This window comes from Diceros bicornis, chromosome 3, assembly GCF_020826845.1.
Source record: "Diceros bicornis minor isolate mBicDic1 chromosome 3, mDicBic1.mat.cur, whole genome shotgun sequence".
In the NCBI taxonomy this organism is placed as follows: Eukaryota; Metazoa; Chordata; class Mammalia; order Perissodactyla; family Rhinocerotidae; genus Diceros; species Diceros bicornis.
The window spans coordinates 79,203,864-79,230,287 of record NC_080742.1 but is presented as its reverse complement, the minus strand read 5'-3'; the positions used below and the strand labels follow the sequence as shown (position 1 = coordinate 79,230,287).

Here is a 26,424-nt window from a genome sequence, read left to right as displayed (position 1 = left end):
TTAGAAAGTCAATTGTACTTTTATTTAAGAGCAACAAAAAATTAGACAATGGAATTTTAAAAAACAAGGCTGGCTTCATATTCTGTCACAACATGTGATGTCAGAAAGTAAGAGAACATTGTCTAACAAGTTTCAAGGGGAAATGTTTGTGATCTGGCAAATTTTCTTCTTCTTTGAAGCAACAGGAAGACATTCCTAGATATGAAAGGTTGTGGTAGTTTTAACGGTGAAACTGTGAAGGAGTGCTCCTTGACTGTGGCTATTTTCCACTAAAAATTATTTGATGTGATACATCAGCCACCTGTAAGATAAATCAAGATAAACAATTCGTGAATGATAAAGACATAATTTGAAAAGACTGGCAGTGAGCATAGAATGATTTGAAAACAAGTAACTGTAAGATACCATTAAGTGTATTTATAAAATATTCTTTTAAAGCTTATCTACAAAGTATAATTTTTAGAGTAACAAATGAAGAAAAATAGTAGGTAGGTCATAACAAGAGTGTAAGATAGAAGATGATGTTCTCAAACATAATACTGTTTCATTCTTGACATTAGTCATTATAGAATTACAGGCTTAAGTATATTTTTAGCTTTTTACTGAAGTATAATATGCATATATCATAAGTGTACAGCTCATTGAATTTTCTCTAAGTGAACACACTCTTACAACCATCACACACATCAAGAAATAAAACATCATTAGCACCTCAGGAAGTTAAGCATATTTTTAAAAATTAAAAGTAATAACTAGTAGAAGAAAATCAAGACACCAACCTACCCCAAATAATTACTAAAGAAACTACAATTTTCTAAACCAACAGAAGAGGGCGCTCTTGAATTGCGAAATATGGTAAACTGTCTAAAATCCTTATCCTTGCCTGTTATTGCTGGTCCAAGAAAAAAATGGGACATTTCCAAATGAATGGGAAATGGCAGATAACATCCAAGCAAAGCGAATATGTAAAGGGAACATAAAATAAAAATCAAAATATTTCAGCTGATAAAATTCCTTCCCAAAAATGAAGCAGAAGGAAACGGATGCACAATAACCAATCTGAATTAAACATTCTTAAACACTTGCAAATATGAAAAACACCTAAAGTCGCAAATTCAAAAACTCAGAACAAGAGTAACAAAGCACAACAAAACAGGAAGGTATAAAATGTGAGTCTTGCAGCAATGGTGGAAGAACTTCTTTGGGCCAATCCTCCTGCAAATAACAACCATAAGTTCCAGTCAAAATATAAAAACAACCACTTGAAGGTGTTGGAGAACAACCAAAAGGATGCAGAAACTGGAGGAGGATTGACACTTGGAAGAAGAGCAGGGTACTAAGTACATTTTCCATTGTGATGGCTTTTAGCCTGGGGGCAGCCCACAGTCCTCCTCGGTGGGGGCACCTAATCTTGTATAGAAACCCACAATTTTACTGGCTTGAAGAATCAAAGGACAGAGTTTGAGGCACCACAGCAGATATAAAGATGGGAGTTGTTATGTGTTGAGTTGTGTCTCCCCAAAATTCATATGTTGAAACCCTAACCCCCAGCACCTCGGAACATGACCTTATTTGGAAATAGTGTCATTGCAGATGTAATTAGTTAAGGTGAGCTCCTACTGGAGTAGGGTGGGGCTGTAATCCAATATGACCAGTGTCCTTATAAAAGGGGAAACTTGGACATAGACACACACAGAGGAGGAGCAACATGTGAAGACTGGGAGGTCACTGCAAGAACGTATTTTCAAGATTTTCTAAACATCAAAGAAAATTTTAAAAGGGCACAGAAAACATACTACACAGAGAAAAGAACATGTTAAATAAAACAAAATACACAGTAAATATACCATTAAAATAGATGTTATACCAAACCTGTCATTCATTTCAATACATGTAAATGGAAATCCACCTATTAAAAGAAAAAGATTTTCAGGTTGATTTACAAAGCAAACCCCCACTCTGTGCTGTGTTCAGGACATACACCTGCATCACAGGGATTCAGAATTGCTAGAACTAGAGGGATATGTAAATTTATAGCAGGCAAGTAAAACAATGAGAAAGCAGAGACTGTGATCATGATATCAAAAAACATTGAATTTGGACAAAAAGCATTAAATGAGATAGCAGAATACTTGATAATGCCAAGAGCCACAATTCACAATGACAATATATCAGTTGTGAATATACATGACACAAAAGCACAGAAACTCCTTTATGAATGAGAAACTTAAGGATATACAAGAGAAATACAGAAAATGACACCAAAACTAGGAGACATCATTTTTGGTCTGACACAGGTGAAATGGACAAAAACTAAGAAAGATTATAGAAAATCTAACCAGCATAATCAATACGTAAAATATATATTCATGCTAACAGAAGCCTGCCTTAAGGGGCATGCCAGATGTTTCTGCTTTTCTGCCTCAAGGCCTTCTGAAAGCCACTGAAGTGTGCTGTTATGGACTGAATGCTTGTGTCCCCCCAAAATTCATAGTTGAAGCCTTAACCATCCATGTGATGGTATTAGGAGATGGGGCATGTGGAGGTAATTGGGTTTAGATAAAGTCATGAAGCTGGGGCCTTCATGATGGGATTAGTGCCCTTACAGGAAGATGAACCATAGAGCTTGCTCTCTCTCTCCATGGTATGAGGACATAGTGAGACAATGGCCACCTACAGGCCAGGAGGAAAGTTTTCACCAGAACCTGACCACACTGGCACTATGTTCTCAGACTTCCCGTCTCTAGAACTGTGAGGAAATACATTTCTGGTGTTTAAGCCACCTAGTCTATGGTGTTTTGTTATTGAGCTGACTCATACACCTGCTCAGCCCATGAGCTATCCAAGAAGGGTGGAAAGGAGTATTAATGCCCCCAGTGCCCTCCATCAGCCATGGGGAATGGGAGCTGGTGGATAAGAGTGGGAGTTGCAGAGTTGCAGAGGCTAAAGTCCTGGTGAGTAAGGCTGAGAGGCCAAGACTTCCTTCCTCCACCCAGCCCAAACTCATAGCATAGAGGCTCTATCCCAGCACAGCTGGTAAAGCATATTGGGGCCCTAATTACCCTTGCTCTGGTTTGCTCACAGGGCAGAAGTTCCACGCCAAGAGAGGCAGGCCACCTACCCAGCACCCTGCTCCAATAGCAGGGTGTCTCTCCAAGAGAAGCCAGCTCCAGAGATTTTTGCCAAGGGTGAGAGGCAGTCCAGAGGATTAGAGAGCATCCAAGCTCTCCTCAAAAGAACTGACTTTATTTGAAATAGAGCGTGAGGAAATTCCGGACTAAGGACACTCTCAAAAACAATGGAGATTTTGGTGGTAAGCAACTAAGAGGAGGCTGGTGGCTCCATTAGAGCAACAAGCTAAACCGTAGGCCAGCTGACTTAACCCAAATAACCAGGGACAGAGACAGCCATGAAGAACCCTCCTGAAGTCAGAGCAAGCCTCCAGTCCTGCCTCAAAAGCAACCCTGCAAAGGGGCCCGATTTAATCAGGTCAGACTGTGGAGCAATGTATACCCCAGGGCATTGAAAACATTAGAGCAATCAACTGGGAATTAGTGAGTGTAACAGCTGGTGTGATCAGAGAAAGAGACAGTCCAAGAGAGTCCTGCAAAAGCCATGGTCTTACCAGGATGACCGTGTACATGCCCAGGGTTGCACTCTCTGACAAGCAACATCAGAGGCTTCATGCTGTGGGGGAAACAGACTTTACTAAAATATTGTAGCCAGTCACTACACAAATGAGCAAACAAAAACAACAAGCCTTGGGGTGGGAGGAAATCAGTATCCTGAGTTGCTACAGTATATTATCTAAAATGTAGTTTTCAACACATAATTTTGAGACATGCAGAGAGAAAGGAAAGTGTGACCCATACACAGGAAAAAAGCACGCAACAGGCTGCCTATGAAAGGGCCCAACTGTTGAGTTTAATAGACAAAGACTTCAAAGCAGTCATTATAAAGTGTTTAAAGAGCTAATGGAAACCATTCTTAAAGAAATAAAGGAAAGTATAATGACGTCTCATAAAATAGAAAATATCAATACAATAAAGGGATAGAAATTATAAAAAAAAAAAAAGGAAATTCTGAAGTGGAAAAGTACAATAACAGAAATGAAAAATTAACTAGAGAGGTTCAACGTTACATTTGAGCAGCCAAAAGAAAAAGTCAACAATTTTGAAGATAAATTTATAGAGATTATATAATCTGAAGAACAGAGAGAAAAAAGAATGAAGAAAAATAACCAGTCTCTGAGAAATGTGAGATACCATTAAGCACACCAACATACATGTAATGGGAAGGAGAGGAGAGAGAGAAAGGAGGAGAAATAATGGCTGAAAACTCCCCAAATTTGGTGAAAAACCTTAATCTATACATTCAAGAAGCTCAACGCACCCTTAGTAAAATAAACACAAATGCTGAAAGCCAAAGATAAAGAGAAAAATTTGGAAGCAGCAAGGAAAAAATGACTCATCACTTATAAGAGAATCTCAATAAGATTAACACTTGACTTCTCACAAACAATGAATACAGTGTATTAAAAAGTACAGAAAGAAAAAAATATAGAATTGAAGGGAGAAATATACAATTCAGCAATAATATTTGGAGGCTTCAATATCCCATTTTCAATAATGAGTAGAATAGGCAGAAGAAAAAAAGTAGAATACTTGAACAGCACTATAAACTCTCTAGACCTAACAGACATCTATGGAACACTCCTCCTAACAATAGCAGAATAGATTGTAGAAACTGTTGCTTTCAGAATAACGAGAAAAAACACGTGAAATTTTTAAAAAGCATATTTATCATCAAAGTTCTCAAGGAGAAGTGGATAGTAATAGTCTTAATAAACTAAATAGCAGAGTATCACAAGCCCTTTATAGGTGGGTAAAGAGTTGTGGATATTTTTATACCTAGGGGTCAATGTCTACTCTGGGCTAGGTATGTAGAGAAGTGGCCTAGATATAGATAGATTTTGAAGAGAAAAGGAAAAATCCATTGAGTTCTTAACAATAGTGTGGGCTGAAAGGATTGATTGGAATTTGGAAGAGCCCCAATACAAAATAAATTATTCAGCCCAACAATTCTCCCGCCACTGTCTAAAGAAATTGCTGTAGAAAGTGGCAAAAGGGATGCCTGAAGCATCAGTGGAGATGGGGCTGGAAACTAGAGGGTTTGTGTTATCTTGCAGTGCCCTGATTCCAGGGTCTAGCTGGAGTTGAATCTATAGGTCAATCCAAACCAACTTAAGTGGCAACTAACCTCCTCCCAGCTTAAATTCTGATCATATCAAAGAGCTGAGTCCTTCAGTATCAACAGTGCAGGAAGCTGGAGTTGGGCCTAAAAGCAAAGTAAGATTTCCTTCATTCCATTTGAAAGCAGAGGTGAACTCAACCTAATTAAAGCTGTAGCCCAACTCCAGCTTTCAAATCTTAGTGGCCCCTGGATGAACAACCCATTACTCTAGGTAATGGAAGAAAGGACTTCAAAGTTCTAGGAAATAAAACAAAACAAAAAAATATTATACATCAGTCTCTACTGTACTTATATACACAATTTCTGGCATACAACAAAAAATCATGAGATATGAAAAAGCAAGAAAATGTGATTCATAGTCAAGAGAAAAAATAGTTAATAAGAGACCCACAGATAACCTAGACAGAGGAATTAGCTGACTTATGACCTTAAAACAAGTACTATAAATATGGTTAGGAATTAACAGGGAAAGATGGAAAGAATGGATGAAGACACAAGAAATACAATATATGAAATATAAAATTCATTGAATAGTCTTAAAAGTATATTGGACACCACAGAAGAAAAGATCAGTGAAATTTGAACACAGGCCAATGAAAGTTTTGCCAAATAAAGCACAGAGAGAAAAAGATGGAAATAAAAATAAATAAAGCATCAGTAAAGTGCGGAACAATTTGCAGTGACCTAACATATATGTAATTGAAGTCTCTGAAGAACAAGAGAGAGAAAATAGAGAGGAAAAAATATTTGAAAAAATAATAGCCAATATTTTCCAAATTTGATAGTAAACACACACAAAGCACCAAGTAGCTCCGTAAAGCTCATGCAAGATGGGAAAAAAAGGAAAACTATGTTTAGGCACATAATAGTCAAACTGCTGAAAGATAAGAGAAAGAGAAAATCTCCAAAGCAGCTGAGGGAGAGGGGCAGGGTGGAGGGACAATGAGAACTATGAATGGCATCTTATTAGAAACAATGGAAGTCAAAACAATGGAACATCTTTAAAATGCTGAAGGAAAAAAGTCAAGTAGAATTCTAGCAAACATCTCTTCAAAAAGAAAATCAAAATAAAGATATTTATAGATAAATAAAATCTGATAGAATTTGTTGCCAGAAGACCTGCACTACAAGAAATGTAAAAGGAAGATCTTCAGGATAAAAAGAATGATACCAATTGGAAACAGATCTACAGGAATCAATGAAGAGTACCAGAAATAGTAAGTATGAGTATAAATATTTTTTTAATTTATTTTTTATTTCATTAATTTCTTTAAAGGAAAATTGACTAAAGTAGAAATAATAACAATGTATTGTGTGGTTTACAATATATGTAGAATTTTATTGATAAATATGTTGTAAATAACAATAGCACAAGTCCAAGATGGAGGTTATTGGAAATATAATATTGTAATGTCCTTGAATTATATGTGAAGAGGTAGTATATTAATTCAAAGGAAACTGTGATAAATTAAATATCCATACCATAACCCTAGAGTAAGCACTTAAAGGAAGAGGTGTAGCTTAAAAAATTAATAAAGGAGAGGGCCGGCCCTGTGGCTTGGTGGTTAAGTGCGCGCGCTGCGATGCTGGTGGCCCGGGTTTGGATCCCGGGTGCGCATCGAGGCACCACTTCTCCGTCCATCCTGGGGCTGAGTCCCACATGCAGCAGCTGGAAGGATGTGCAGCTATGACATACAACTATCTGCTGGGGCTTTGGGGGGAAAAATAAAATAAATAAAATCTTTAAAAAAAAAAATAAAAAAAATAAAGGAGATAAAATGGAATACTAAAAAAATAATTGATTAACCTAAAAGAAGGCAGGAAAAAAAGACAAAGGGAGAAAGAATAGTTAGACAGACAAAAAAGAGATACTAAGATGATAGATGCAAAGTCAACCACGTCAATAATTACATTAAATGTAAATGGACTAAACCTTTTGATTAAAAGCAGAAATTGTCAGACTAGAAAAAAGACCCAACTACATTCTATTTACAAAAGATGAACTTTAAATATAAATACACAGATACATTGAAAGTAAAGGGGTAGAAAAATAGTGTGCAAACATTAATCATAAAAAAAGCTAGAATGACTAATATCAGAAAATGTAGACTCAAAATAAGAAGAATTACCAATGATAAAGAGGCATATTTCATAATGAAAAATAGTTCTTTTATCAGGAAGACATAACAGTTCTAAATTTGTATTTATCAGAAAGATATAACAGTTCTAATAACAGAGCTTCAAAAATATGCAGTAAAACTTGATAGAATTGAAAGAGAAAATTAGACAATTCCACAATTTTAGTTGATTTCAACACTCTATTTGATAGAACCAGTGGACACAAATTCATAAGGATGTAAAAGATTTGAGCAACACTATTATCCCATTTGGCCTAATTTATACTTATTAAATATTACATCCAACACCTGCAGAAAATAAATTCTTTTCATGTGTACATGGAAACAAGATAAATCATATGCTGGTTCATAAAGCAAGTCATAAAAATTTTAAAATGTTGAAATTTTACAGAACATGTTCTCTGACCACAATAGAATTAAATTAGAAATCATTAACAACAAGATAACCAGAAAACCTTGAAATTTGTGGGAAAATATAAGATAGTAACTTTAGAGGAAGCCAAGAAAGGGTTTACAGGAATTCTCTCTACTATTTTTGCAACTCTTTTGTAACTCTAAAATTATTCCAAAATAAAAAGTTAAAGAAAAAAAGATGACAGACCACAGACTGAGAGAAAATGTTATATATATATCAAAAGACTTACATCCAGAGTTTATAAAGAACTCCTACAACTCAAGAATAAAAGACAAACAATCCAAATAAAATGGAAAAACTATTTGGAAAGATACTTCACAAAGGAAGATATAGAAATGGTTAGTAAACACGGGAAAAGGCACTCAATATCATTATTAATCAAGAAATGTAAATTAAAACCACAACAAGACACCACTTGACACCTGTTAGAATATTTGCGAGTGTATGAAACAACTGGTACTCTCTTTAAGTGCTGATGGGAATGTAAAATGGTACCACCTCTTTGGAAAAAGTTTTGGCAATTCCTTGTAAAGTTAAATATCCACCTACCATAGGACCCAGCAATCCCATTCCTAAGCACATTCCCAAGAGAAAAGAAAATCTATTTTCACAAAACAACTTACACATAAATATTTATAGCAGCTTTATTCAGAATACCCCAAGCCTAAAAATAACCCAAATGTTTAACAGGAGAATGGATAAATAGTGATACAGGCGCACAATGGAATACTACTCAGCAATAAAAAGAAAGAGATCACTGACATACGCAACAGTATGGGTGAATCTCAGAAACATGCTGAGGGAAGAAGCCAGACACAAAGGAATAAGTACTTCATTATTTCACATATATGAAGTACAAAAACAGCAAACTAATCTCTGGTGATAAAAATCAGTATATCAGTTGCCTCTGGCGGGGGAGGATTTACTGGAAAGTGTGGCACAAGGGAATTTTTTGAGATGATGAAAATGTTTTACATCTTTATTTGGGTGTTAGTTTCATGGGTTCATACTGAGTTAGAAAAACCTGTAGTTCTCCTCCTGTGTAGGGAAAAACCCAGTCTTTCCCTCCTGGGTTTCTCCTGTGTGTCTCACACTGCTACCACATTCACATAAAACACTTCACTTCTGGTCAATGAGCGAGTGGGAGTTTTTCCCACACCAAGAAATTCTCTGCAACACCAGCTGGGTGCCCTACAATTTAACTCAATTCTGACACTATCAGATCCCACAAGTTAAGGGCTCAGTCCCACAAGACCGCTCCCACCCCACTTCAGATACCAGTCACAAGTTGTAGGTCCCCAGGTTACCCATGTCTGACGTGGCTACAAAATGGGGTTCCCATGACGCCCTCCTCAAGTTTGATTAGTTTACTGGAATGGCTCACTGAACTCAAGGAAATGCTTACTTAACGTTTGTCAGTTTATTAAAGGCTCTGATAAAGGATAGAGATGGAGATCCAGATGAAGAGATACATAGAATGAAGTCCGGGAGTGTCTCGGGCACAGGAGCTTCTGTCCCCGTGGAGTTGGGGTGTGTCACTCTCCTGATTCATGGATGTGTTTGCCAACCTGGAAGCTCTCTGAATCCTGTGCTATTGGGATTTTATGGAGGCTTCCTCATGTAGGCATTATTAATTATTAACTCCATTTCAAGCTATTTTCCCCTCTCTGGAGGATGAGGGTGGGGCTGAAAATTCCAAGCTTCTAACCATGGCTTGATCTTCCTGGGGACCAGCCCCCATCCAGGAGCCCAGCCAGAGTCACCTCGTTAGAACAAAAGACACTCCTAGTGCTCTTACCACTCAGGAATTTATAGAGTTTAGGAGCTCTGTGCCAGACACCAAGGGCAGAGACCAAGATATATATTTTTCATTATCTTACACATACGTTTGTCAAAAGTCATTGAAATGTATAATTAACATCCTTGCATATTACCGTGTATAAACTATACCTCAATAAAACTGAGTAAAAAAAGGACATTTATAGAACTAAAACTTAAATTCGGAAATAAAATCTCAGATTATTAAATAAGCCAAAGTTTTAAATGTATTTTATATCTATCCTTCAGCTCTAGTTATCGGAGAGAGCATCTCCAATCAGGGGCCTATCCAGGTCTTGTGGGGCCTGAAATGTATGTAATTTTGGAGGTCTATTGTGAGCAAGAGAACACAAATTTCAAATATAAAATTAGGAATGAATGAGCATATTTATTTAAAATGAAAAAATAGTCATAGCAAATTAAAAAATTGTAAAAAGCTGACAAATACCACAAACATCACAAATCTAATCCAATATTTTTATTAATTTATTGCCTGACAAACCTCTATGATATATCTCCATTCATATCTTGGCTGCATACTCTTTGATCACTTGTTTAAATGACAGTGATTTTATAATATCATTTTCTATAGAGAGAAGAGAAAGACTTTCACTCCTCTAGCATAGTTTTATATATTTTTTATTATACATATTACATATATTTATTATACATGTATATGTACATATTTTATGATTGCCTGTAGGGATGCATAAAAGGTGCAACTTCATCCACAGAAGTTACTGTTTGTGGTTATAGGTTCATACCCTGGAAATATTCTTTTGTGTGATACTCATGGAAATGTATAGTGTATTTATAACTGGATGTGCTGCATTGTAAAATATAGTTTACAATGATAAAAGAGTACTTCTGTTTTGACTAGGCATCTATGAGAACCAAATCTTGTGCTTGTAATTGTTCATGCCTAACAATTGCAAGAATGCCCTGTGGACTAACTTCCTTACATTCCAAACTTTCTTCTTCCTCCATGACCAAGATAATTTTGGTGCTGGGCACACATTGCTATTGCAGTAAGACCACTGGCCCACACTTCTATGTCTTGATGTTGGGTGAGTTGGCTCCGTGGGTCATAGTAGTATTTTGGAAGCCATTCCAGCACCAGCGTGCCTAGCAATAACTTAACTCTACAGAAATGACTGCAAATCACATAAAGATATTCTATTAACCCCAAAATAAATGTATCCCCAGCTCCACTTTGCCTTAACCAGATCCAAGTAATCTAAGGCCACCCAGTAGTACTGGATTTGAAAAGGCATGTGACCAAGGGAAAGTTGAATTTTTAACTGACTGTGGTTAAAATAAATAATGCATTTTGCAAATTTTACAGAAACATATGACCATTTGAACACAGTGCTGGACCTCTTCCTGAGACCTTGGAAAGGGTTATGTGAGTGGGTGGTCCTGAAGCTTCGTTTTCATTAACTTTGTTCACATAAATCTGTTTCTATCTCTAATTCTTTGCTAGGGGGAGCCTTCTCCTCTCATTCTAATTATGCAGAAACCTCAGCTGTTTCCTTTTCCTCCGAGAAAATCAGATTTTTGTGTTTGATTTGTGTTTGACGAGGAAGTTGTCCAGTTCCTACAAAAGATGATCCTAAATTTATATTGCGATTCATCATTCAGAGGACGCGAAAGGAAGAAAACCCAAGTGGGAACTCTGCAGCAGATGCACTAACTGGAACCACAGCGCCCCCTCTGGGACCTGGACATCTTTCTTGAGACAAGGTGGTTTGTGAGGAAACCATTTTGATGGAGTTAGGTCTCAAAGGTTTTGTTCACTATCTCCCTTTATGGTGAGAGTTAAAAGAGGGAAATTACTAGACAGAAACTTCAAAAGGTATAAGTAGGATGTAGGGACAGAATTTAGAAAAATTCACTCAGACTTTCTGTGAAAGATCTGTATGGAAAACTGGAGTCAGTTATTTTCTCCAAGAGAAAGATAAGTTAGTTATATCCTCATGAAAAGAGAATTTAGACCCTCTGGCCACTTCACATTTTTTTTCTGGAGCAAAGATATAATGGATATGTACATAAATTAATGAATAATACGTAAATAAAAATCTGAAACCCTCCCTCAGCTCTACTCTACTCTGAGAGGCAGTGAGCTATAATGAAAAGTGCACCAAGAGTCAAACAAGCTGGGTTCTAGTCTCTGCTCTGTCACTCACTATCTTTGTAACTTTGGGTCTGTCAATTAAACTCTCTGAGCCTCAGTTTCCCATTTGTAAAATATTGATAATAGTACCTACCTCATCAGGGTGTGATGATTAAATGAGATAATCCATGGAAAGTACATGGAATAATGCCTGACACAGTAAATATTCAATATATATTAACTATTGTGGTGATTGTTATTATATGGTTTATAAGCCTTGCTCTGCCACTTACTAGCAGTGAAACCTTGGGCAAATTATGTAACCTTTCCAAGCCTCAGTTTCCTCACCAATAATATGCAACTCTACCTGACAAGATTTTTATTACCATTGAAGATAATGTATCTACATTTAATATAGTTGAGATTCTTAAAAGTGGAAACTGTTATACTTGAGAGTGGACAGCTCAGTAAGAAATAACGGTGGGTTGGAACATGATTTTCAAATCATATCACCCTTGTTCAAACAGGACACCCTTAAGGATAGAAAAGGAGCTGGGAAATATAGCCTGGTCAGGCCCATGAAAGGAGATAAGTGCACGGATGTTAGTGTTGGTGAATTAGCAGTTGCACCAGTTGAAGGTATTGGGCATGGAAGAAGAGGTAGGGCATCATAGGTCACAGAGTTTTGAAGATGTAGGTGGTAGCCAGCCTCAAGAGTCCCCAGATGCTCCCTGCTTCTGGATATTCACGCCCTTGTGTCCCTACCCACATTGTATTAGGGTTGGTCTCTGTGACCAATAGAATATGGCAGAAGTATGTCACTTTTTATATTAAGATATAATCCACATATGTAAAAGGTATCCTTTTAAAGTATATGATTCAGTGATTTTTAGTATATTCAAAAAGTTGTACAACTATCACCACTATCTAATTCCAGAACATCCCCCTAAAAAGCCCCATACCCGTTAACAGTCTCTTCTCATTTGCCAGTCTCCCCCAGTCACTGGTGCCACTAATTTACTTTCTAAGCATTGTACAGATATACCAAATTTTGTTTATCCATTCGTCAGTTGATAGACATATGGGTTATTTCTACCTTTTGGCTAAAATGAATAGTGCTGCTGTGAACTTTATTTTTATTCTTTGTTGTTCATATATGTTAGTATTTATGACTGAATTTTCTAGATTTGATATTCATTTCTAGCTTTACTGTACTGTGATTGGAAGCTATGATATTGCGATTTTTACTTTGGATTGATGTTTTATTTGTGGCCTGGTACATGGTCAATTTTGGAAAATTTCATGGGCACTTGAAAACAAGGTGTATGCTTGCTTTTCAGGTGTGGAGTTTTGTATATCTCAATTAGATAGTTGTTGTTAGTGCCATCGAGTCAATTCTGACTCTAGCAACCCCGTGTAGCAGAGCGGAACCCTGCCCAGTCTTTCTGCACCATCCTCTCACCTTCTGGAACTATATCAGACAATGCTCCCTTGCTATTTACAGGGTTTTCATGGCCAATTTTTTCAGAAGTGGGTGGCCAGGTCCTTCTTCCTAGTCTGTCTTAGTCTGGAAGCTCCACTTAAAACTGTCCACCACGGGTGACCCTGATGGTATTCAAAATCCCAGTGACATAGCTTTCAGCATCACAGCAACATGCAGCCGCCACAGTATGACAACTGACAGACTGGTGGTGTCGTTCCCTGATGGGGAAATGAACCCAGGCTATGGCGGTGAGAGCACCGAATCTCAACCACCAGGCTACCAGGGCTGGCTGTCTCAATTAGATATACCTAATTAATTACCTTATTTATCTTATTAATTATCTGAGCCGTATTTGAAAGTCAGAAAGAGGGTGAGCATCAAGTTGACTTATGCAGAGGCTACAGCACGGATCATTTCCCTGTGATTCTGTTGGGCCAAACTCTCTTGCTTGTCAGTGTTAGCCCCGTGCTTTGCAAGATGCCCAAGTAGTTCCAGAACTCACAATCCCACTCAATGACATTCTAAAGACAGGTGACCATGTATCTTCTTTTTTTAGAATGAGGAAACTTTGCCCAGAGGCCCCAGCAAATTTTCCAACTTTTTGGCATAAATCAGGTTATTTGCCCATGTCTGCACCTAAGGAATCACAGGCAAGGGGCATACCGTGCAGTGACAGCACAGGCCTGGTTTGCCGAAACAATCACGGGCAGGCCTGACAAGATGGTCCTGATGAGGTTAAAACAATGAGAGCCTAATCCTGATCCTAGTTGGAATTAATTCCCTCCATCACTACTAACCTCCCTCCAACTGAACCTCGTGCTGCTACTCAATGGGAGAGGGGTAAAGAACTACTGGGGAGATGTCCACAATGCCCACTACAGTTAGTTTTTAAATCTGCTTATCTATCATGAGTAGCAAAAAGGTGAATTAAGGTCTTCTATTACTATTTCTCTTTGTGGTTCTTCCAGATTTTCTTTGTTTTTATATTTTATTTGATGTGTGAATGTGCATGACTGTTAAGTCATGAATGTGGAATGGCATGTTTATCTCATTTAATGCTCTTTAATTTGCCATGTCTGATATTAAAATCTCTGTTTTCTATTTATTTATCTTGTACATGTTTTCCTATCCTCTTAGTTTTGAACTCTTCAAATCACTTTGTTTTAGTGTGTCCTTTATAAATAGTTTTGCTTTCTGATCCAATGTGAGTATTGTTTTCTTATAATAGCAAAATTAATCCCACGTTTTGCATATTGATACAGTACACTAAATCTTCCTTTGCTGTACCATTAGATTTATATTGGATTCCCACTTTGAAAAATGAGGAATAAGTGTAATTCTACATCTCATCACACCATCCTCCCCTTCATACCCAAATTTGGCTACCCAATATTATTGTTATACCTTTAAGTAATATACTAATATTTCTCATGTTAATTTATCAACTTTGAAGAGTATCTACTAACTCTTCATTATGGAAGATGAGCAGATTGACATATTTAAACTATCTCCCACTTTTTCTCCTTTTCCATCTTCTGACTTTAGATGAACCATTTTTCTACCTGGAGATTAAATACTTATCTGTGATTTTCTAACTATTCCCTCAGTTGGTTAGCCTTAGTTTTTCATGCAGTGGATTCAATGCCACCAGTTGTTTTTTGAACCAAAACTTTCCCATTTACCATTTGATTCACAGAAGTTCAACTTCTAATAATTTGTTCAAGAAATACACCAGGGAACCATATTTGAAAATATCTGCCTTAAACTTGGATAAAAATTTGGTAAAAATATTCATCACTTTTTTTCTGTCTAAAAATACTGAATGTTGCCAGGTAGTAATGTGAAGCCAAACTGATTCTCCTTTATTATTTTTGAGGAACTTTCCTTCTATACCCATTTTGTTGAGAGTTTTTGTCATAAATGGATGTTGGATCTTGTCAATGTCTTCTCTGCATCAATTGAGATGACCATGTGGTTTTTATTCCTCGTTTTGTTGATATGGTGTATCACGTTGATCGATTTGTGGATGTTGAACCATCCTTGTGTCCCCGGTATAAATCCCACTTGATCATGGTGTATGATCTTTTTAATGTATTGCTGTATTCGGTTTGCCAATATTTTGTTGAGGATTTTTGTATCTATGTTCATCAGCGATACTGGCCTGTAATGTTCCTTTTTTGTATTGTCTTTGCCTGGCTTTGGTATCAGGGTGATGTTGGCCTAGTAGAATGTGTTGGGAAGTGTTCCATCTTCCTCTATTTTTTGGAATAGTTTGAGAAGGATGGGTATTAAATCTTCCTTGAATGTTTGGTAAAATTCACCAGAGAAGCCATCTGGTCCTGGGCTTTTGTTTTTTGGGAGGTTTTTGATTACTGTTTCAATCTCTTTACTTGTGACTGGTCTGTTCAGATTCTCCATTTCTTCTGGGTTCAGTTTTGGGAGGTTGTATGAGTCTAAGAATTTATCCATTTCTTCTAGATTGTCCAATTTGTTGGCATATAGTTTCTCATAGTATTCTCTTATAATCCTTTGTATATCTGTGGTATCTGTGGTTATTTCTCCTCTTTCATTTCTAATTTTATTTATTTGAGCCTTTTCTCTTTTTTTCTTTGTGAGTCTGGCTAAGGGTTTGTCAATTTTGTTTATCTTCTCAAAGAACCAACTCTTTGTTTCATTAATCCTTTCTACTGTTTTTTTGGTGTCAATTTCATTTATTTCTGCTCTAATTTTTATTATTTCTCTCCTTCTGCTGACTTTGGGCTTTGTTTGTTCTTCTTTTTCTCATTCTGTTAGGTGTAATTTAGGTTGCTTATTAGGGCTTTTTCTTGTTTGTTGAGGTGGGCCTGTATTGCTATGAATGTCCCTCTCAGGACCACTTTTGCTGCATCCCATACAAGTTGGTATAATGTATTTTCTTTTTCGTTTGTTTCCAGATTTTTTTTTTATTTCTCCTTTAATTTCATCAATGATCCATTGGTTGTTCAGTAGCATGTTGTTTAATCTCCACATCTTTGTCACTTTCCCAGTTTTTTTCTTGTGGTTGATTTCCAGTTTCATAGCATTATGGTCTGAAAAGATGCTTGTTATGATTTCAATCTTCTTAAATTTATTGAGGCTTGCCTTGTTTCCCAACATATGGTCTATCCTTGAGAATGTTTCTTGCATGCTTGAGAAGAATGTGTAGACAGCTGTTTTTGGATGGAGTGTTCCGTATATGTACTAGGTCCATCTCGTCCAGTTTTTCATTTAAGTCCGCTATTTCTTTATTGACTTTTTGTCTGGATGATCTATCCATTGATGTAAGTGGCATGTTAAGATCCTCTACTATTATTGTGTTGTTGTTAATATCTCCTATTAGGTTTGTTAATGGTTGCTTTACATACTTTGGTGCTCCTATGTTGGGTGCATATATATTTATAATTGATATGTCTTCTTGGTGGAATGTCCCTTTTATCATTATATATTGCCCCTCTTTGTCTCTCTTAACCTGTTTCTTTAAGTCTACTTTGTTTGGTATGAGTATGGCAACACCTGCTTTCTTTTGTTTGCCATTAGCTTGGAGTATTGTCTTCCATCCTTTCACTCTGAGCCTGTGTTTGTCTTTAGAGCTGAGATGTGTTTCCTGGAGGCAGCATATTGTTAGGTCTTGCTTTTTAATCCATCCTGCCACTCCGTGTCTTTTGATTGGAAAGTTCAATCCATTTACACTTAGAGTAATTATTAATATATGAGGGCTTCATGTTGCTGTTTTATCGCTTATTTTCTGGTTCTTTTGGATTTCCTTTGTTTCTTGTCCCATGTGTTTCAGACTGCCAATTCAGTTTCGTTGTTCTGTCTTATGACTCTTTTAGTGTTCTCTTTATTTATCATACGTGATTTTGTTCTGATTATTTGTTTAGTGTTTACCTGGAGGTTTGTATAAAAAATCTTGTGTATGAGATAGTCCATTATCTGATGGCCTCTTATTCCCTTATACTAAGTCAATTCAATCTCTTTCCTCTTCCCCTTCCAAGTTATTCTTGTCACAACTTATTCTATCTTGTGTTGTGGGTGTGTGTTTAAAGTGATGAGGTTATATTTATTTTTTGTGATTTCCTTCCTTTGACTTTGATCTTTGATTTTGGTATTTAAGTGGTTGCTAACCTATTCCAGTAAAGATCTATTTTTCTGATTTTGTCTACCTATTTTTCTCCTTGCTCAAAGCTTTGTATTCCCTTTCTCTTCTTTTTTTCAGTCCTGAGGGCCTTCTTGAATATTTCTTGTAGTGGTGGTCTTGTGGCCATAAACTCCTTTAGCTTTTGTTGATCTGGGAAAGTTATTATTTCTCCATCATATTTGAAGGATATTTTCACTGGATAGAGTATTCTTAGCTGAAAGTTTTTGTCTTTCGGTATTTTGAATATATTATTCCAGTCTCTCCTAGCCTGTAAAGTTTCTGTTGAGAAATCTGGTGAAAGCCTGATGGGAGTTCCTTTGTACATTATTCTTTGTTTTTGTCTAGCTGCCCTTAATATTGTTTCTTTGTCATTGACTTTTGCCAGTTTCACTATTATATGCCTTGGAGAGGCTCTTTTCATGGTGACATATTTTGGCGACCTATTGGCTTCACTTACTGGTATTTCCTGCTCCTTCTCCAGATTTGGGAACTTCTCAGCTATTATTTCCTTGAATAGGCTCTCTGTTCCTCTCTCCCTCACTTCTCCCTCAGGAATACCTATAATTCTTATGTTACATTTCCTAATTGAGTCGGATATTTCTCGGAGAATTTCTTCATTTCTTTTTAGTCTTAGTTCTCTCTCCTCCTCCATCTGGAGCATATCTGTATTCCTATCCTCTATAATGCTAATTCTTTCCACCATTTTGTCAGCTCTGTTCTTTAAAGAGTCCATATTCTCCTTTGTCTCCTCCATTGTGTTCTTCATTTCCATCAATATTGATTGGTTTTTCTTTATGATTTCAATCTCTTTTGTGAAGAAACTCCTTATCCCATTGAATTGTTTATTGTGTCTTCTTGTATTTCATTGAGCTTTTCTATGATAGCTATTTTGAATTCTCTGTCATTTAGGTTATGGATTTCTGTGCCTTCAGGGTTGATTTCTGGGTGCTTGTCATTTTCCTTCTGGTCTGGTGATTTAATGTACTTTTGCACTATGGTTGCTGTATTGGCTTTGTTTTTCCTCATCCTGGAAATATCTAGTTGCAGTCTCCACCTGCTGTCACCGTGGGGGGGTCAAAGGCTGTGTAATCTGAGCCCCCTGCACTCCGCTGTGGCTGCTCCTCCACTGTGGGCCAGCCGCACTCCACCCCAGCTGCTCTGCCGCCACGGGCCGCCTGTGGTCCTCTGGGGCTGCTCTGACTGGTTGGCTGAGCTGCAGTGTCGGGCATGGGGGGGGAAGGGCTCTCTCTTTTGCCCACTGGGCCCCTCGGGGGGGTCTTCTCGCTTGCACCTTGTTATCCGCTCTCCTGGGGTGCTCAAATGTTGATGGCACCCCTGCAGCTGTTCTGAGTCCTCTGTGTGGCGGTTTCCCATTGGCTGAGAGAGCATACAGAGCTGCAGTTTCCCCGCAGATGGTCGCCCTCCCCTCTCTCTGGGAGCCATGCGACCCAAGTTGCTGATCTGTTGGAGAGGGAGAGGATTTCTCCTTACCTCTCCCCGCTTCCTCCGGGGGCCTCAGCACATCCACTCTCAGATGTGCAGCAGTGTGGGTCTTTCCAATGTCCCTATCTGCAGTGTGAGTGTCTCTTGTTGGTCTATGATGGACCCTTTTGCTGTATCTTATCATGGGAAGAGTTTACGAGAAAGCTCACTCCGCCATGATGCTGATGACACTCCTGATTCTCCTTTAAAGCCGTCTTATTTTTTTGCCTGACGTCCACCAGATTCATTCTTCATTCTTCATTACCTTTATGTTATAACTTAACCAGATTATGTCTCAGTGTGTATTAGTATATGTGATATTTTCTTTCTTTCTGTAGATTCAAGTCTATTTCATGACCTAGTCCTTGAAATTTATCTTTGAATGCTTTTTCTCTTGTTCTTATGTTCTATCCTTTTTTTCCTGGGTTACTAATTTTGAGTACATTAACTCTTAGCTCTCTATTTTCCATACGCATCATATTCTATCCAATCCATTTGAACTCTTTTTTCCTTTCCACTTAATATTGTTCAATTTTCTGAAGGCTTTATCTCATGGCCCCAGGTGTATAGTCAGCAGGGTCTGGTCTCCTCTTTGCTGCTTCAATAGTGATTTTCCTTTTCATGATAATTTTATTTTTCTCCGCTCTTCATTTTCCAGATCTCTACTAATGTATTTTTATTTTCTTCTACTGTCCTATAATTTCTTTCTTGAGACTCTATATTTCTTATTTGAACTTATTTTTCATGGCGATCATTTCCTTATTAAATTATTTGATTTCATAAAGAATTCTTTCTTTGCAATTTTTACCAGATCATGAGGTAATCTTTCTAGTATGTTTTTTTTTTTTCATGAGGAAGCTTAGCCCTGAGCTAACTTCCAATGCCAGTCTGCCTCTTTTTGCTTGAGGAAGATTGTCCTTGAGCTAACATCTGTGCCAGTCTCCTCTATTTTTTGTATATGGGATGCCACCACAGCATGGCTTGATGAGCAGTGCATAGGTCTGCACCCAGGATCCGAACCCACAAACCCCAGGCTGCTGAAGTGGAGCACACAAACTTACCTACTACACCACCGGCCCCCTTTAGTGTATGTATTTTTTCTGTCTCTTATTTATCATGGCTCTTTTCTTTTTTTCTCTTGCACTTTTCCATAGGTCTCATTATGGATTCGTTTTGTTTTGTTTTGTTCTTTGGGTTTTTTCTTTTTCTTTCTTTCTTTTTTTTTTTTTTTTTTTGTAGTTGTTATTCATCTTGAAGTGAAGAAAATTATTCCTGGTCCAGCTATTTGGAGAAGGATGATATAGGGACAGATTCTAGGGCAAGAATTGGAATCCCATAAATTTTGATATATTATGTTTTCATTTTCATTATGTTCAAAATATTTTAAAATTCCTGTTGTGGGTTCTTCTTTGACACATGGGTTATTTAGTAGTGTGTGGCTTAATTTTCAAAGATTTGGAGACTTCCCATATTTCTTTCTCTTAATTTCTAATTTAGTTTCATTGTAGTCAGGTATACTTTGAAAGATTGTAACATTTTTAATTTATTGAGACTTGTTTTAGGACTAGCATATAGTCTATGCTGAAGAATATTCCATGTGTGCTTGAAAGAATGTTTTCTGCTATTGTGGAGTGGATTGTTATATAAAATGTTAGTGAGTTTAAGTTGATTAATAGTGTTATTCAAGTCTTCTATATCTTGCTAATTTTCTGTCTACTTGTTGTATTAACTAATGAAGTTCTGTCTATAATTGTTGAATCATCCATTTCTCCTTTCGATTCTGTCAATTTTTGCCTCAGTATTTTGGGGCTTTCTCTTGTATATATACTTTTATAATTGTTACATCTTCCTGATGTATTGGCCTTTTTTTTTTTATCATTATGAAATGTCTCTTTTGGTTTCTAGCAATATTTTGAGTCTTAACATCCATTTTATGTGATATTAATATAGCTAAAATTCCAGCTTTCTTATGAATACTGTTTGCATAGTATATCTTTTTCTATTAATTTACTTTCAACTCATTTGTGTCTTTGAATCTTAAGTGTGGTTTTGTAGTCAGAATGTAGTTGGATCTTGCTTTTTTATCCGTTCTGACAATATCCGCCTTTTGATTGGAGTGTTTAGTTCATTCACATTAATGTAATTATTGATATGATTGGATTTACACCTGGTATTTTTCTATTTGTTTTCTGTATGTTTAAGTCTTTTTTGTTACTCTCTTCCTCATGATTGCCTACTTTTATGTTAAACAAAACTTTTAGTGCACCATTTAAATTCCTCTTGATTTTTTAACTATACATTTGAATTATCTTCTTAGTGGTTACTCCAGGGATTATAATATGCAGCTTAATTGATCACAATCTACTTCAGATTAACATTCATGTAATCCTGTTAAAACACAGAAACTTTACTCCACTATAGCTCCATTTCCTTCTCCCTCCTTACATCTGTACACCTATAGATGCTATCTATATATTTATGTTTAATATGTTTATATTTTTATAGTTTATAATATATAGAGATATAGCATATAATGTGCTATTACATCTATATATGTTATAAACCCCACAATACAGTGTTAATTATTGCTTTAAACAATCTTAGGTCTTTTAAATAAAGAGGGGAAAAAAAAGAAAATTTATACAATTATTTGTATTTATCCACAAATTACTCAAATCACTCCTTTGGATTTGAATTTTGTCTGGTGTCATTTCTTTTCAGCTTAAAGAACTTCTTTTAGTATTAGTGTGAGGCAGGTCTAAGATAAATTCTCTCAGGCTCTGTTTATCTGGGAATCACTTTATTTCATGTTCATTTTTGAAGAACAGTGTGATGGTTAATTTTATGTGTCAGTTTGACTGCACCATAGGGTGCCCAGATTAAACATCATTTCTGGATCTGTGAGGATGTTTCCAGATGAAGTTAGCATTTGAATTAGTAGACTCAGTAAAGTAGATTGCCCTCCCTAATGTGGATGAGCATCTTCCAATCCATTGAGAGCCTGAATAGAACAAAAGGCAGAGGAAAGAAGACCTCACTCCTTTTTCTTCCTCGCTGCCTGCTGAGCTGAGACATTGGTCTTCTTCTGCCCTTAGACTGGGATTTACACCACCAGTTCCCCTGGCTCTCAGGCCTTCAACTCAGATTGGAATTATACCATTGGCTTTCCTGGGCCTCCAGCTTGCAGATGGCAGATCGTAGAACTTCTCAGCCTCCATAATTGAGTGAGCCAATTTCTCATAATAAATAATCTCTCTCTCTCTCTCTCTCTCTCTCTCTCTCTATATATATATATATAAAACGACATTTTGGTCAATGATGGATCACATATATGATGGTGGTCCCATAAGATTAGTACCATAGCCTAGGTGTGTAGTAGGCTATACCATCTAGGTTTGTGTAAGTACACTCTATGATGTTCACACAATGACAAAATTGCCTAACTATGTCTCTCAGTGTGTATCCCCATTGTTAAGGGACATACTTCTGTACACACACATACACACACACACTTATGTATATGCCACTTATATGGCACATATACCGTACCACTTCAATGAGTTTCTTTCATGTCCAGTACTCAAATGAAACAAGCATGCTTACTGGAAACTACCAGAACTACCAGAATCTACCACCACTACTTAAAACTGAAAATAAGTACATGACTTAAAAAAATAAAGGGATCTTGTAGTTCGAATGGATATTATGGCAGGTAATTTCTTCCACCAGACTGACTCATGTAGACCCTTTCATAAAAGCTTCTCTTTATCTCGATATTGCCAACTGAAATGCATGGTGGAGAGAACTTCTTGACCACAGAACCGAAGAATTTTATAAGACTTGGTCTGGCACTGATTGTAACAGAAACCAGACTGCCCTCTGATTTACTGACTATTATTTAGAATTTATTTAGATGTTCTGGGCAATGCCTTCCTTTAGGGAAAAAGATTCCAGGGGCCGGCCCCGTGGCTTAGCTGTTCAGTGTGCACGCTCCGCTACTGGCAGCCGGGGTTCGGATCCCCGGCGCGCACCGACGCACCGCTTCTCCGGCCATGCTGAGGCCGCATCCCACATACAGCAACTGGAAGGATGTGCAGCTATGACATACAACTATCTACTGGGGCTTTGGGGAAAAAAAAAAAGGAGAAGGATTGGCAATGGATGTTAGCTCAGAGCCGGTCTTCCTCAGCAAAAAGAGGAGGATTGGCATGGGTGTTAGCTCAGGGCTGATCTTCCTCACACACACACACACAAAAAGATTCCAAAGACCTGTTTCATGCATAATCCTATTTTTTTCTGAATGTTGACATCAGCAGTGTAATACGAGTGTACTTTAAGTTTCAAAACTTTGTGTAAACATTTCCAGATATCAGAGCTAGGTGATACAGATTTAACTTTTATACCCCAGCAAAGTGCATTCATTTAGATCATACCAATTCAGACTCAGCCTTGAATCTGGCTCTATGTACTTCATAAATATACCTTGCCTGGATATAAATAGAATACCAGGCAGCAGGGACATTTTCACATTATTCTTCCTCTTTTTGTTCCATTTACAGCAAGAAGCGTTTTGTTGTTTTTTTTCCTGCAGGCACATATTTATAAGTGTTCTGCTCTGCAGGGGAAGCTCACACGACCAGAGTGAGTTTATTTGAAACATGCAGGAAGATGCTTTTATACATATAGACAAGGAACTAGCTGATAATCACATCAAGGAGGAGAATTCGGGTAGATGTGTCCGGGCTGATGTGAGCATAGTGGCTGCATTGTAAGCATGAGGGCTCTTACTAGGTAAGGAGATGTCATTATCTCAAGTCAGGTTGTAGGGGAAGGAATCTGGAAGAGTATCATTTCCAGTCAAAAGTGCCTTAGTTACCTGCCCTGCAGTATCGCAGGTCCATTAGTGCTGAGGTCACTTCCCATACCTGGCTTACCTGTGGCCACTATTGTGCTTACGATGTGAGGCTTCAGCTTCAGGACTGCCTTTCCACCTGCCAATGGCCACCATGAGTTGTTCAGGAGGGATGACAATTTAAAGCAATATTTTTAAAGTAACTGAAATAAATCTACTTCTAGGCAGTTTGACTGGAACACCACAAAGAAGCATGTCCTAATCCATGTAGGCTGGGCCATGGGCCCAGATGTAGTAATTTAATCCATTTTCCAAGATGGCAGTGATCTGGGTAGAGATCTTAGGTTGAGAACCTGGTTACCTTCCTGGTCTCCTCTGGCTATGAGCCAACTTCAAATGTGAAAACTCCCAGAGGGTTTATGATTTAGTTAAAATTTATGAGTTATTTCTTTGCCTCAGTTTTCTTTCTTAAGTTTCCTAGTATGTTCAACAAGAATGTGGGGTTAAACCCAATTATATTAGAATGCTAGATTCTTTTCCCAATAAAAAGAAGCCTCCAGATTAACAGATATCTCACTTTGACATAAATCCGTCTAGTGTTATAACAGCATAGCCACTGTTTTATTTGAAATACTATGTCTTTTCTTAGTTCCTCCTGCACTGTAAGGGTGGTAAGGAAGTATAAAAGTTGTTAAACACTGAAATTTACTTATTTGATTTACTGCCCAATCCATTTTCTCTGACAATGGAAACAAGGACCATCTCCAATAAGGAATTAAATCATTCAAATATATCTTTGTAACTGCAAATGAATTTGCTTTTTTATAAGAATTTTCATCTATATATCCAGAAAATATATATAGTCACTACTTTGGGAAACTGAATAAAACCCATTAGAAAGTTTGGGAAAGGACCCAAGACCTTTCCACAACTGTCTTCCCAGGATTCTTTACATTGTGAACACAAAATAAGGCATGAGAGATAAAAGTCTTGAGAAAGATGCTTAATATTTAAGGCAAACAAATTGTTTTTCAGCCAATTTATAATCTCTTCTTCTCTCACAAGCAGCAAAGAGCACCAATATAAAATGTAAAATGGAGAAGAATAATCTGAAGGGCCACCAGACAACCATCGTTATGTGAGCCAAGTTACTACAGTGGTTCTCAAAGTGTGTCCCTGGGCCAGCAGCAGCATCACCTGGGAACTTGTTAGACATGTAAATTCTCAGGACCCACCTCAGACCTACTTCTGGCGGGTGTTATAGCACCACCAAACAATTCTCCAATCTCAGTGGACACTGACTGTGTGTCCTATAAATTTAACTCAATTCTGACACTATCTACCTAGAGATACTGTCAGATCCCACAGCTTAAAGAGTCAGTCCCACAAGACTGCCCCCACTTCAGACACTCATCACAAGTCCAGGTGTTACCTGCGCTTCTGACCAACTGTCTATAAATCGGGGTTCCCATAACCCACTCCTTGGGTTTGATAATTTTTTAGAATGGCTTACAAAGCTCAGGGAAACATTTACTTACATTTACCAGTTTATTATACAGGACACAGATGAAGAGGTACGTAGGGCGAGGTCCAGAAGGGTCCCATGCTCAGGAGTTGGGGTGCACCACCCTCCCAGCATGTGAGTGTGTTCACCAACCTGGAAGCTCCTCAAATCTTGTTGAAGAGTTTTTATAGAGCCTCATCTCCAGTTCTCCCCTTTTCCAGAGGTCAGTGGGTGGGGCTGAAGTTTCAACCTCCTCATCACTTGGTCTTTCAGCCCCATCCTGAGGGCTATGTAGGGGTCCCACCCTCATTAGCATAAACTCTGGTGTATTCAAAAGAGGCTTCTTATGAATAACAAAAGACACTCCTACCACCAAGGGTTTCAGGAGCTCTGTGCCAAGAACCAGGGACAAAAACCAAATATATTTCTTATTACACCACATACCGAATCAGAAACTCTGGGGATGGGGCCCAGGAGGCCCTGTCCTAACAAAGTCTCTAGATGACCCCAAGCACGTTAAAGTTTGGGTTCCACTGCTCTATGGTATTTTTTTTCTGATTCTGGGGCCTGGTTTTGTAAATTTGCCACATCTCAAAAAGAGAGCAGTGGGAAAGTCAGTTTCAATAAAAAAATCATTTCAGTAGAGGAAATAGAAGAAATAAAGAATTGAAGCCATTGCCTTGGCTGCAGAATCAACTAATGCATTTTTATTTTTAGATCTCCTCACTTATTTTTTATTTCTTTCCTTTCAGTCCTAATATCTTAGAATTAGGTTTCATTGTATAAAAAAGGGCTAATATTCACCCAGAATGCACTAGAATACACACAAGTCAGCGTCTGGTCTGACTGGCCAGTGCCCATGATGTACAAGAATTTAAATAAATCTCCCAAAAGGGCATGGTAGAGAATGCAAACACACAGAGTAACTGCTATCTTAGAATTTCATTCACAATTAATAGATAATACAAATGAAAGATACAATCTGAATGTATCAGGGCAGGATCCCACCAGAAAGAAGAGTTCACTGCAGATGCTTCAAATGAAGAGACTTTAGTGGGGGCAGGAAGATTTTAGAGGTGTGGGCAGGGTTAACAGAACAAATGAAGCAGGGCCAGGGACCCAGATACTAGCAACAGTGCAGAGCCACTAGAATCCCTTGGATGGAAGAGATCAAGGGAGAAAATAGTGTCACTGGGGAAGACGTTTGCCC

At 37.6% G+C, this 26,424-nt stretch overlaps 1 long non-coding RNA gene across 1 annotated transcript; it reads right to left on the bottom strand.

The window, feature by feature from the left end:
- On the bottom strand, positions 1-25,369 carry LOC131397373 (uncharacterized). Its single transcript, XR_009216757.1, has 3 exons — positions 25,249-25,369; positions 23,793-23,849; positions 1-301 (listed from the first exon to the last, which is right to left on the bottom strand). It is a non-coding gene; the product is annotated as an uncharacterized LOC131397373 (long non-coding RNA).
- Positions 25,370-26,424: the final 1,055 nt, after the last annotated feature.